The sequence below is a fragment of the Pinus tabuliformis genome, chromosome 5_2 (genome assembly GCF_031772625.1).
Source record: "Pinus tabuliformis cultivar Carrire ecotype Pingquan chromosome 5_2, CPIR1, whole genome shotgun sequence".
Taxonomy (NCBI): domain Eukaryota; kingdom Viridiplantae; phylum Streptophyta; class Pinopsida; order Pinales; family Pinaceae; genus Pinus; species Pinus tabuliformis.
In genome coordinates, this window is record NC_142306.1 from 1,131,191,646 (window position 1) to 1,131,205,986 (window position 14,341).

The 14,341-nt window shown below is 38.6% G+C and overlaps 1 pseudogene; it reads right to left on the reverse strand.

The window, feature by feature from the left end:
• Positions 1-1,102: 1,102 nt before the first annotated feature.
• LOC149163179 (xanthine dehydrogenase 1-like) overlaps positions 1,103-14,341 on the reverse strand; it is a 167,230-nt pseudogene continuing 153,991 nt past the window's right edge.

A 14,341-nucleotide genomic window follows, 5' to 3' on the forward strand; every position in this document is an offset into this window, starting at 1 on the left:
TTATTAGAAAATCTTCTATCTTGTGCTGATCCTCCTGATTCGCTTCTCAATTTGATCACACAAGACACATTCTTTTCTCCCTGTTTAGCCTTTGTTGTTCAATAGTTTGAACATTAGCTTTTCCATTCGCTAATTTCTGCATAAAAAGCAACGGAAGTTAGTTTTGACAGCCAAATCGCATCAAAAGCAGTTTCGTTCACTTTCTATCGAAATTCTATCAAAACCTTATTACATCATGGCACAAATGCATAAAAAGGAGGAAAAAGATAGTGTAATCAAGAGTAAATTTATACCTGTTGCATGGCTCAACAGGATGCCTTCTAGTACTCCTAATTTGGTTGTTTGCACCTTCACTTGCTTGGCTGCCTTCTAGAAGGGGCGTTGTTTGTATTTTCAGCTGATGGAGGGATACTCGAATGGAGGGTAGTAAATGAGGAGGATTTACCTCCTGTAATTCCTCTCCCTTGTCCCATTCGAGTTTTTACCAAGGTCTTTACCATAGTTCCTTGCTTTTATCTTTTATCCCTGCATTACATGCACATTAGACCACAAAGCAAAATATCCAACTCTACTCATCTCATAAACAAAATATAATCAAAAGTATGCAATAAGTTGTGAGAATAGTTGGTTTGACTAAGCTAGGAGGTGAATTAAGGTCAATTAAGGCCCATATAATTACTCAATGATGAGGCTCATCATCACCCCCCTACTGAAAGTGTTTCTCATCCTTTGAGCAACTTAGTGGCTTTGGTAGCCTCTCTGACATCTCATGCTTCTGCTATGGTCTCTACTTCTTGTTTATTGATCTGAAATGATCATAAACTAAAACTAATGTAGAAGTGATTAGCCATTTATGATTTGAATGTTAACTGAAAGTGCATATATCAAGGAAAACATGCTTGAGAAGAAGACTTTACGACAACTGATTAAACATGATAAAGATGCATAACAGAAGTGAAATCAGTAAAAAAAAAGTGATACCAGACAACGAGATTGATGACGGAGTTCGTCCCTGATGGACTACATCTCTGGGTCTGATTTTAAGATGGCCGACCGTTTTTATTAGGAATGAAAAGAAGCAGTTGATTACACAGAGATTTGATCAGTCTGAATGTGCACGTAGGCACTTCTGATCACTGTCGTCACATAGCCCTCTAAAAAAGCTTTCCAATGCCTCCAACGGATTCCAATTCCGACTCTGAATGCTCCTGTAACACTGGAAAAAAAAAAAACAAAAAAAAACAAAAAACAGAAAAACGAAAAACAAAAAACAAAAAACAAAAAACAAAAAACAAAAAACAAAAAACAAAAAACAAAAAAAAAAAACAAAAAAACAAAACAAAAAAAACAAAACAAAAAACAAAAAAAAAACAAAACAAAACAAAACAAAAACAAAAACAAAAACAAAAAACAAAAAAACAAAACTATCTATGACCTCCAAAATCTGCAAACAATTATCAAAACCACTCCTCCTGATCAATGAAGGAAAATTTCAAGGCCTACAAATACAAAAAAACCACCTTGGCTAGGTTCAAGGTGAATGTGGTTACAATCTGGATAAGTTTGTGCTCGGTCTAGTTGCAAGAAGACACCTAGATTGACTTGCATGGTCATCAAATTAAGTTTGTTGACAAACTATTAAAAGAAAACCCAAAATAACCATATATAAAGTCATAACCGCAGGAGTTTAGCTAACTAGACATAGGATTTTGGGGGTTGTGTGTGACCAGCCACGGTCTAACTGCAGGATTCCACCTTCATGGTATTCCCTAGTGGTTTCAGCTACCCTCGTGGTGATTTTTTTCATGTGTTAGCATTCTCCAGCATAGTTAACTCTGGTGGCTTCCTCCGATGTGGTTATAGTTCTGGTTAACCATACCATGTTCATATGACTTGTAATTTTTGCTGCAGTTTGGACTACAGTTACAAAACCCCAACGGTTTGACCAATGCCACATTCACATGTCAGACTCCTTCGAGGCGGTTTGGCTGACATTTTAGGTGGCGGCCAACTGGCTGCATTTAACTGAATAGTCTATATTTACAGTGTTCACATGTCCTCTGACACAGTTAGTCCACCCGCATGGTTTTAGACTGTGTTAAATTTTTACATTGGTTGCAATGCAATACATTAGATCGAGAGCTTTACAAAGGGTTTTACGGTTAGGACTTAGGTCTTTAGGGTTAGGTTTTGTAGCATGGTTTTGAATGTGATGGTTAGAACATAGGACTTTAAGACTTAGAACTTAGGTTTAACACTTAGTTCTTAGTTATTGATGCATGTGCATAGATTTAGGTTTAGTTTTAGGATTAGGGTTTTTATAATACATTTGCCACAATGTGACAAACCAAAAACATATCATCGATACAATCTTACAGTTATGATGACAACCCTAACAACTAACCTCTGCAATGGATGACACCCATGTCAACACCAAATCATGCGAGTCGAACGACAAGACACATGTCATCGACCAATCCTGGTGGAATTGACGATGAACTCATGTCGACAACAAAGCGCTAAACCATCTCAATTGAATGCCATGAAAAACCATAAACATTACCTGAACAACCTGATCCATGACAAACATTTTTGAACTATCGAAGCTGAACTAAATTAACGATGACACTGAACACTGAGGATGACACTTGAACACCTGTGCAATTGAATCAATGGAATCCTCCTAGATCATTCCTCTCCACTTGAAAGATTTTGGACCACAAAAGTTTGACTAACCAAATAGTCAATGAGGGTAGAACTCCCTCTCTTTCCACCTTGACTTGATGATGTACCAATACATTTGATCAATCACCTGCAAGTGATGACCCTGATGATGCTGACCATGGTACTTCTTGAGTCAGTGACTTGTTTCATCCATCTATAGTATACACAACTTGCGACGATGGGCAAACAACCTACTAAAAGCATGGAAATTGAATTCTTTCCATGAAGAACCATGACTAAGTGATTCATAATCTTTGAAAAAATTCTCTACTGGATGTTGTTTAATACCATAAACATGTATAAAAAATCTATTTTGTGGAATAACAGAGACAATCAAAGATACTCTTGACATCAAACCAGCTACTTGATTACGCATACTTTCCTGCTTCCTAATTACTAAGTGAACTTGCTGCAATGAACCTATTCAACTATAAGGTGAAATTTGCTGCAACTTAGTTTGATTCTATAAGTATGGAATTAGTTGTTGATTTGTTTGAATCACTTTTCCTTCATTCATTAAATTATGTTTCCATTTATTAGCACTTTCCCCTGATGCATAACTTTCCCTTAAACATTTTGACACTGCTTCAGAAAAGGCTTGGATATGAAAACAAATAGGTTTCCTCTCCACTTGAAAAGAGGTTTCCAAATTGTTTGAGACATGACATGGTGACACAATACAAGAGAAATTGAACACTGAATTTCCCCAATACTGACCTGTATCCCTGCAACTGTTAAGTTCCAAACTTGAACTGAATTGATTCATTCTAACATTAGGAAGAGGAGCTTCAGGCACACACTGTAATTCATGTTGTAATCCCTGCTTATGAATAAGATGTTTGGTTATACATATAGCTGTAATTGTTCTATCTCTTTAAACAAGCCATCTCTAAGCTGAGTTGCATAACTTAAACAAGCATCATGTCGATTGTTATGTTGATCCTTCACACACATGATTACAAACCTCTTGTTTGAACTTATTAATCGCTTCATCTGATTAACTTTAATTGAATTCAAGTGATTTTTACTTTGATGTGCCCTGACAATAAATTCAACCCCATATTTCTTAAAGTGATATTTATGTTCTCTCCTATAAAATACTGCATCACGATCATAAAGATAAGGACTTCCTAAGACAACTCCACATATGTCTATTGGAACCACATCTAATTCCACTTCATCAATGTATTTAGATATTATGGCAAATCTTAATCGACACTGTTTGGTGACTTTTATTTGAGTTGATTTATTTAGCCATCCTAATGGGTAAGGTCTTGGATGATTCTATGTTTCCAAACCCAAAATTTTAACTAAATATTCAAAGATTAAATTATCCTATGATCCACTGTCAAATATTGTATCTATCTTTGTATTCTTAGAAGTTATCCTTATGTTAAACAATTCAACTCTTTTATCCTCATGTGAAGGATTTATGTTTGAAGAAGATCCAATATTTTTCAAACTTGAACTAGCGTGAGAAATTTTACCTATCATAACCATGGAATTTATCCTCCTTTCATCACCTTAATCTCAACCTAGGTCTTGCTAGACTGCTGCAATGGCCTTCTTTTCATCCTACTCCTTAACGAAATTTTTGGGCTGAAGTTTTGGATGAAGTTTCCAACTCTAAGATTCATCATGACCGATTCTATGGAAATGAGAACAAGTAGGTCTTTCCTTATGAATGATCGCTTATTTCTTTCTCTTCGAAATGTTCTTCCCCTTACTATCACTGGAATATTTGGTTTCCAACTCTTTGTATGACTGTGATGAAAAGTTGAATGGTCTACCACTTAATTCATTATGTATGACCTAAACACACACCTAATCAAAATCATCAGGATTAAAAATAAAAAATGTATGCTGCAAATATGAATGTAAACTACCGATGTATTTTAATAAAGTTTCATGTGTATCTAATGAAATACCAAGAGCTAATTCTTTCTTTATGAATTCCTGAGTAAACTCCTGAACACTTTTCCCTTTAGCTTGCCTCAAATGCTGCCAATCAATAACATCTTGCTTCATGTATCCTAAAGGATAGAATTGTTTCCTAAGAGCTTTCAAAAACTTAGACCATGAAGAGATGACTTTTCCTTTATGCTTTACATCTATCTGAGTTTTACTTTCCCACCAGATTAAAGTTGTTCCCCCCATTCTAAGTGTAGCTAACTAAATTCACTTTTTATCGATAGAAATGTTTTGAATGCGACAATACACTTCTAAATACTTAATCCAGTTATCTAGCTTTTCAAGATTCATTTCACCATCATAAATAGGTAACTCAAATTTCACATCAAGTTTAAAAAGAGATGTTTTCTTAGGTTTCTTTTCCATTTCAAATTCTGAACTAGAAGAAGAGGAAGAAGGAGATGGTGATGGAGATGATGGAGGTGAAGGAGGTTTATCAACCTTGCCTTTACCTTTGTCCTTCTTCAATGCCTTTGAAGAAGAAGCTGCATCTCTCACCTTCTTGTCTTCGTACAATTCTCCCAACATATACTACATAGTCAAGAATTCTTGTTGAAACTGTTCTTCACTCATCTTAGTTTCATTGTTTTCACCTGCATCAGGTCCTGACATGGTCGATTTATGAATGACTCTTCGCTTTCCAATCTCTAGATCAATCTGCTCAAGGAATCCTTCTCCTCGTTGTGAATTTGACCTGGTTAACATTCAATGCCAAATTCTATAAATGCAACCTGCTCTGATTCCAAATTAGATGATCTGAAATGATCATAAACTAAAACTTATGTAGAAGTGATTAGCCATTTATGATTTGAATGTTAACTGAAAATGCGGAAATCGAGGAAAACATGCTTGAGAAGAATACTTTATGACAGCTGATTAAACATAATAAAGATGCATAACAGAAGCAAAATCAGTAAAAACAGAGCTATACCAGACAGCGAGATGGATGACGAAGTTCGTCCCTGATGGACTACGTCTCCAGGTTCACTTTCAAAATGGGCGACCATTTTTATAAGGAATGAAAAGAATGAGTTGATTACACATATATTTTATCAGTCTAAATGTGCACACGGGCACTTCTGATTACTATCTTCAGATAGCCCTCTGAACCAACTTTCCAAGGGCTCTTACAAATTCCAATTCCGACTCTAGATGCTCCCATAACACTGAAAACAAAACTTCCAATGACCTCTAGAATATGTAAACAATTATCAAAACCACTCCTCCTAATCAATGAAGGAAAACTACCTTTTAAAGGCCTGCAAATACACCAAAACCACCTTGGCTAGGTTTGAGGTGAATGTGGTTGCAATCTAGATAAGTTTGTGCTCGGTCTAGTTGCAAGAGGACACCTAGATTGACTTGCATGGTCATCGAATTAAGTTTGTTGAAAAACTGTTAAAAAAAAACCCAAAATAACCATATTATAAAGTCATAACCGCAGCTAGTCAGCTAACCGGGCGGAGGAGGTTGGCGGTTGCATGTGACCATCTGCAGTCTAACCACAGGCAGCCACCTTCATGGTCTTCCCCGGTGGTTCTATCTACCCTCGCGATGACTGCTTGCATGTGTCCACATTCTCTAGCACAGTTAACTCTGGCAGCTTCCTCCAATGCGGTTGCAGTTCTGGTTAACCATGCAACGTTCACATGACCTATAATTTTTACTGCAGTTTGATAACCCTTGCAGTTTGGACTGTAGATACAAAACCCTAATGGTTTAACCAATGCAGCATTCACATGTCAGACTCCTCCGATGCGGTTTGGCTGATAGTTTAGGTTGTGGTCAACTAGCTGCGTTTAACCCAATGGTCTATCTTTATAGTGTTCACATGTCCTTCAACATGGTTTTAGACTATGTTAAAGTTTTACATTGTTTGCAATGCAATACATTAGACCGAGAGCTTTACAAAGGGTTTTATGGTTAGGACTTAGATCTTTAGGGTTAGGTTTTGTAGCATGGTTTTGAATGTGATGGTTAGAACATAGGACTTTAGGACTTAGAACTTAGGTTTAACACTTAGTTCTTAGGTATTAATGCATGTGAATAGATTTAGGTTTAGTTTTAGGATTATGGTTTTTATAATACATTTGTCACAATTTGAAAAACCAAAAGCATATTGTCAATACAATCTTACAGTTATGACGACAACCCTGATGATGAACCTCTGCAATGGATGACACCCATGCCGACACCAAATCTTGCAAGTCAAACGACAAGGCACATGTCGTTAAACAATATTAGCGCAAATTTTGATGAACTCATGTCGAAAACCAGGCACTAAACCATCTCAACGGAACGCCATACAACACGATAAACATTACCTGAACAGCTTGATCCATAACTAGCACTGTCGAACTGTCGAAGCTGAACTGAATTGACGATGACACTTGAACACCTGTGCAATTGAATCAACAGAATCCTCCTATATCATTTATAGAAGCTTGCTTTCCTTTCTACTTCTTCCCATTGATATTTGCTGATCTTCAAGCTATGTGGCAGTGTTTTCCATCTCCCTATGTAGGCATGTATATTATCATTTCTTGGCAGCCTAAACATGTCCTCAAAATGTGAAATTTATTGCCCTTGAGTGACAAGATATCGAGGTGCCAACTGAGGATTATTTACAATTAGATTACGAGTGCTGATTAGGGCCATGGGATTTGATTGTTCAGCTACTTCTCTATCCTTGAATCCACTTAGCTCTTTTGTTTCTTGTTGCTCTTTCTTGTTCTGAAATGTAGAGGGGTTTGCCTCCTTCTTTTCCTTTTTTTCTTGATTGGTGTGCTGGGAGTAGTGATGGCATTTACTACCTTCTACTCAGGGACCTCTAGACACAAGCTAGGTGACTCCTCCTTTTGTTCTTCCCCTTCTATTTCAATGCCTTCTTCCTCTCTGTTTTTTCTTTCTCATCTCTATCAGCTCTTGCTTCATCTCCTCCTTTGTTTCAATGCCTTCTTTCTCTTCTGTTTCATAATCATCCTTTGTATTAGTTCCTTCTTCATCCATCTTATCCCCATCTAGCTCTGTATCTTCTTCTGCTTGTTTTTCCTTCGCCTTACTGACAGAAGGACTAACATCATAGATGAGGGTTTTGATATTATCCTCTGTTGGTAAGTCTCGAAAGACTGACCATGTTATAGAGATCTTGAGGTTTTGGAGGGCATCCTCAATGAGGATTCTAGTCAACCCATGGTGAACTAACTATTGGGAATTTCCTATCTTTACTTTGCTACTGGATTCCATGAGTGATTGCATCAGAAAATAGGGTATGTTGAGTCTTTGGTGAACTGGTGTTTCTACCCAAATCTTAATTCTTCAAGATCTCTGAAATGGTAGCCATAAACAACACTGTATCTACCCTCACATGAGATATACTTGATGAGCATCTTGCTTGTGAGGCTTGAGGTAGAAATAAGCAAATTATTAGAAAAAAAAATAGAGTTTCCTATGTATGTAATCCACTAGCTTTTTAGAGGAAATTGGCCACCTTTTTACTTTCAAAGCAACTACCTCTTAACCTTTACAACTTTTGATCAAATGATGCATATGAGTGAGTGAGTAGGATACTTACATGTGGCCCTAACTCCATGCTGCAGTTGTCAAATATTAGAGGTGTTGTTGATGGTCATTCTTCTTCCTCCTCTGCTGTCTACTGATGGTTTCTTGACTGCATATCTGATGTTGTTGTTGCTGCTATATGGTCATCTTTCTTCCTCCTCTATTGTCTGTTGATGGTGTCTGTGACTGCAGATATGATGTTTTTGAATGGACAAAGGGAGTAGGAGTGTGTGTGGATGAAGGGATGATGGTAATGGATGAGGTGAGGGGTTAGATCATGTCTAGAATGAAGTTTTTGGATCTAACCAATCTACCAGTCAGGGGATCCTGTAGAAAACAGAATTGTCACCTGAATTGGTGCAATGAAGTGAAAAAAAATGGAATTTATGGAGGGATGCATGGTAAGGAGTGGAGGAGATGAACATATGTGAGGCAGGTCTCCCTTTGGATCTTCTCTTTGCTCCCTTATTGTCTTTCTCATCCTCCTACAAATAACAATTATGTTTTTTTCTCTTATTATTATTATTATATATATATATATATATATATATATATATATATATATATATATATATATATATTAAAAACACCTAGGCTGCCTTAGAGAGGTTTTCACCCTAGATATTTGCCTTAGGCACCTTAAGGAAGGTTTTCACCTAGGGATCTACTTCTTCTTTCCATTTTTCTCATCCTTGCGCTGCCTCATGGAGGTTTTCAACCCAAAGATGGGACTTAGGTGCCTCATGGAGGTTTTCACTTGAATCCTTATTCTGTTTTCTTTCTTTTTCAGTGACTTGATGAGGGAGGAGCTGAAACTTTCTCCACCATCATCACTATCTTATTGATACTGTCAATGAACTCTTGTTTAGATAAAGGACTCTTGTACATTTTCAATCTGTGTCCATTAACTAGTAATGGAATGGCTTCTTCATCTATAGTTCTAATTTGCACTGAACCATTGTCATGGCATCTTTCCACCACATAAGGTCCGAGCCATCTTGTCCTTAGCTTTCCCTTGAAATATTTATACTTGGAGTCATATAGCAATGCCCAGACTCCTTGAAATTGCATCTCCTTAATATTCTTGTCATGCTAGATTTTCCTCTAAAGCTGAACTATCTCTGTATGGAGGAGGGCCTACATTTTGAATTCATCCAAGCCATTCAAACAGAACAATATTTCTTTCTGTTCATAACTAAGATCCAAATCTAGTTGGGTTACCATCATCAATGTATTATATTCAAATTCAATGGACAACAGAGCCCTTTTCCCATAGACCATCTCATAGGGTGTAAATCCAGTGGTGGTCTTCCATTTTGTATTATAGGCCCAAGTGGCCTCAACTAGACTTTCTGCCCAATCCTTTCTACTGTTGTTCACTACCTTGGTTAGGATGTTCTCCAGTGCTCTATTGGTTACATCCACTTGCCCATTAGCTTGTGGATGATAAGGAGTGGAGGCCTTATGCTTGATTTTGTGATGCTTGAGTAGTTCTTCAATCATGCTGGAGGTAAATTGGTTGCCTTGGTTTGTGACTAGCTCTCTAGGGTACCCAAATTTGTAGAATATATTCTCCCTTACGAACTCAACCACCTTCTCTTCTGTTGCTTCCTTAATTTCCTTGGTTTCAACCCACTTAGTCAAGTAATTAGTGCACACAATAATGTGTTGTTTTTTCTTTGAAGGAGGATTGATAGGCCTAATGAAGTCCATGCCCCACTTGTCAAATGGCTCGAAAGTCACTTGAAGTTGTGGGGGCATTTCATCTCTTGGAGTAGGCTTTCCCATCCTTTGACACCGATCACACTAACTAATGTACTTTTTCATATCCTGATGAAGAGTAGGCAAATAATAGCTTGCTTGTAGCACCTTGAATGTTGTCCTCTTTGCTGCAAAGTGACCTCCACAAGGTCGATCATGAAAGGTCAGAAGGATGTCAAAAACTTCGTCTTCCCTGACACACCTGCTCAAGATATGATATGGGCCAAGTTTGAACAGATTGCCCCCAATCCAGGTGAAGGGGGCACTTTTCCTAATTATCTTGCTCTTTTCTCTGGAGGGCAGGTTTGCTGGGAACTGTGCTGATAGAAAATTGTTTGCTATATCAGAAAACCATGGGGAGAGCACTGAAATAGCAAACAAATGCTCGTCTGGTAACTGATCATCCACCATTCCTTCTTCACCTGTAGGCAGACTCATCCTAGATAGAAAGTCAGCAACAACATTCTCCTTACTAGGCTTATCAACAATAGTTAGATTAAACTGTTGTAATAAAAGTAACCATCTTATGATTCTAACATTTACGTCTAGTTTGTTCATTAAATATTTAATTGAAGCATGGTCAGTATGCACAAATGTCTGATAGCCTGTAATGTAATGCCTAAACTTTTTCAATGAATGCACAACATCCAGGAGTTATTTTTTGGTCACAGTATAATTTAACTCAACCTTTGATAGGTTTTTACTGGTAAAATAGATGGTGTACGGTAATTTCTCCTCTACCTGACCTAAGGTTGCTCCTATGGATTTGTGTGAGGCATCAGCATGAATATGAAAAGGGAGGGCCTAGTTTGGGCCTCTGAGAATTGGTGTAGTGGTTAACTTCCTCTTTAGAATGTCTAAGGCCTCTTGATAGCTCTTTGACTATATAAATTCAGAATCTTTGGCCAACAACCCAAACAAAGGAGAGGCCAACTTGTTGAAGTCTTTTATGAACCTTCTGTAGCATCCAGCTAACACTAAGAAAATACTGACATCTATCTGCTTTTGTGGAGGTGGGACCCTTTGGATGATGGCTATATTGTTTGGATCCACATACAGTCCTTGCTAAGATATGGAATGACCTAGCATAGTCCCTTCAATCATTAAGAATTCACATTTTTCTAGACTGAGAGACAGGTTCATTTCAATGCATTTGCATAATACTTTTCCTAGTTTAGTTAGGGCTTCTTGAAAATCACAACCATAAGTTGTAAAATCATCCATATAGATCTCTACAACATCATGTACTAATTCAACAAAAATACTCAAGACTGCTCTCTGGAAAGTGGAAAGAGCATTGCATAAGCCAAAAGGAAGGACCCTATAGGCAAAAGTACTCGAAGGACAGGTGAATGTGGTTTTATCCTGGTCTTCTGGGAAAATTTCGATTTGGTTGTACCCACTGAATCCATCTAGGAAAGAAAAGGACTTCTTCCCTATAAGGCCATCTAGCACTTGATCAATGAATAGTAGGGGAAAATGATCCTTCTTTATGGGTTTGTTTAACTCCCTATAATCGACACAAATCCTCCACTTACCATTCTTCTTGGGAACTAACACTAAAGGAGAGAGCCACTCACTGTCAGAGATAGGGTAAATGAACCCCGCATCTAACAGTTTTTGCAGTTCTTCTTTGACTATGTCTTTAAGGGTTGGATTCATTCTCCTTTGTGGTTGCCTGACTGGCTTGCAACCTTCCTTGATGTATATGTGGTGAGTACACATTGAGGGGTGTACTCCCTTCATTTCCTTGTAGCTCCAAGTGAAGGCTTCTAGGTTTTCTTCCAACATATTGCATAGATTTTACTCTTCAAGAGAAGACAGAGATGGATTTATTTTTAAAGTTTTCTTTGGGCCAAATTCTATGGCTTTGACTCAGAGTGGGTTGGAATTGGCCAAGCATAAGTCAATTTGATGATTGTTCAGTGTTTCCTTTACTTCTTCTTCTAATGGTAATGAACTAGGAGTTGGACTTTGGAGTAGGTGTTCAATTAAGTCATCCTCCTCTTTTTGTCCTCCTCCTATGATTGCTTCCAAAGCATAATGTTTGGCAAAATAAAGCTCATCTTCTTCCTCCTCCTCCAACCATAACGGTAAATCATGTTCTAGGGAGGGTTGTGCAGGAGGGTATAAGACTAACTGTTTGGACATATGCCCATTCTTGATGGTCATATTCCCAACTCTGTAGCTGATGTAGGCATCATCAGCTATGGCCAACCATGGCCTCCCAAGGATGAGAGGGTAACCACTAAGCTTAGCCTTAGGCTGGAGAACTAGGAAATCTGTAGGGTATTCCTAGGAGTCAATGGAGACCATCACATCCTCCACAATTCCCTTAGGGGTGACTGTGGAATGGTATGCAAGTTGCAGAACTGTTGTGGTCTTCCTCAATGACCCTTTGAGGTTAAGACTTAGCATGGTGTCCTTGGTCATTAAATTAATGGCAACCCCAAGATCAATCAGAGTGTGTGTGTTGGGCATGGAATCCCCCTAAGGTATGTTTCTGGGCTCAAAGCCCAAGTTTTGACCCAATATTGTTGTAAAGACTCCGTGAATTGTGGGAGTGGAGCGTGAAATGTGTGATAGAGTCACAGGGTTGTCTGCCCTAGTCTTGTAATGTAATCTTGGCCTACCCATGGTCCACGGACCATGGGATTGTATAAATAGAGTGAGGCTCTAAGTGTAAAAGAGGGGGATAGCGAAGTAATAGAGAGGAGAAAGAGTCTAAGTGTCTAAGTGTGTCTTGGGTTGTAGAGTAGGAGAAGGCTCTGCAGCTGAGTGTGCAGAGGCCTAGTAGTTTGTAGCTAAGTGCACGGACCCTTGCAACTGAGTGCGCAGGGCGGGTTTGAGTCTGTAACCGAAGAAGAAATCAATAAAGAGAAGTTTTGTTACCAATTTGTGTATTTGTTTTTGGGCTAATGCATGTTGGATATAATTTTCAAATATATTGTTTATTTACTCCGCGCACCTGTATGAATGAATTATGTTGTTAAGTATAACTTAAAGCACACAAGTAGGCTAAAATAATCAACTAACATTGGAATACTAGTAAGGACTTGGGTAATAACAATGTTTGGTCCCCGAGTAGGGATGCGCGAAGGCAGCATCTCAGGCTGCGAGGTATGAGAAAGTGCGCATAGTGACATGCGTGGAGGCTCGAACCATGGACCACTTGAATTCATCAGACATCTCTAGGGTGCGGAAACCTGGTTCTATCACCCTCCCATACTACTTCGAGTGAGACCTCAGTCCACACTCCGTGGACTGTTGTCGAAAGGGCCAGTAGTACCGGGATTTGTTTCGCTAACTTAATTATGAACCTAGGTCAGGCCCCAATAAGCCAACAAATGGTTCCATTGCTGGGACCGGGATCTGCATAAGAGATGTCTGATGTCATGTCACTGGAATCCGAAAAAGAAAGAAATTGAAGAGTGGCTGGATAGAAAAATTCACAAGCTCGCGGCACAGGAAAATAAGAACCTGCGAGTATCGAAGGAAGAGTGGTTAAAGTGCTACTTATACATAGAAATCCACAATATTTTCTTTGCATCCTTCCCTCTAAGTTGTATGAGTGGATCACAATGTTAGCAGACAGTCAGGGAAGGTGTAGGCTCGACAAACCTATTGTATGGACTCCAGAGTTGGTGCGCAGACTAGAAGCATTGGAAGATAAGATCTCGCGTGCTGTGGACCATTGGATCGATCAAATTATAGGAGGCTTTATCACAGAGTTTGTGGTATATACTTAAGTTAGCTACAGTGAGGTTGAACGATGCTTCCTCAAGAGACTGCGAGGTAAGTACGTTAAATCTTTGAACACTTGGATTAAAATGCTACTATGTGAAAAGTGGGTTATGTGAATAAATTGATGTTTGGGGTACGTGGAGTGGGAGGATCTACAAAAGTGAAGGTAGCACAAAGATAGAAATTAGCCCCTTGATTTCACCTCCGCGAGAAAGCAAGGAAGAGCTTGCGAAAGTTTCACCAAGAAGTGTGATAAGTCTGATAAGGTAGTGAATTCCATGCATACCACCCGCACCTACACCACCTCTAGTTTCACCATCTTCACCCCCATCTCTACCCACACCACCTCTGCCACCACCACAGTTTAATATGGCAAGCACGATAAATTTGTCAGTGTTCAAAGGAGTAGGGAACGAAGATCCAGACCAATTTTGGTTCATGGTAAAGGCTGTATGGGAAGCACAAGGAGTCACGGATGACAATATAAAGAAGGCAAAGATGGTAAGTGCATTGCAGGATAGACGTGGTACATTAAGAATTCCAATGACAATCCAAACACAAGGATTGCGGATATCCAAGC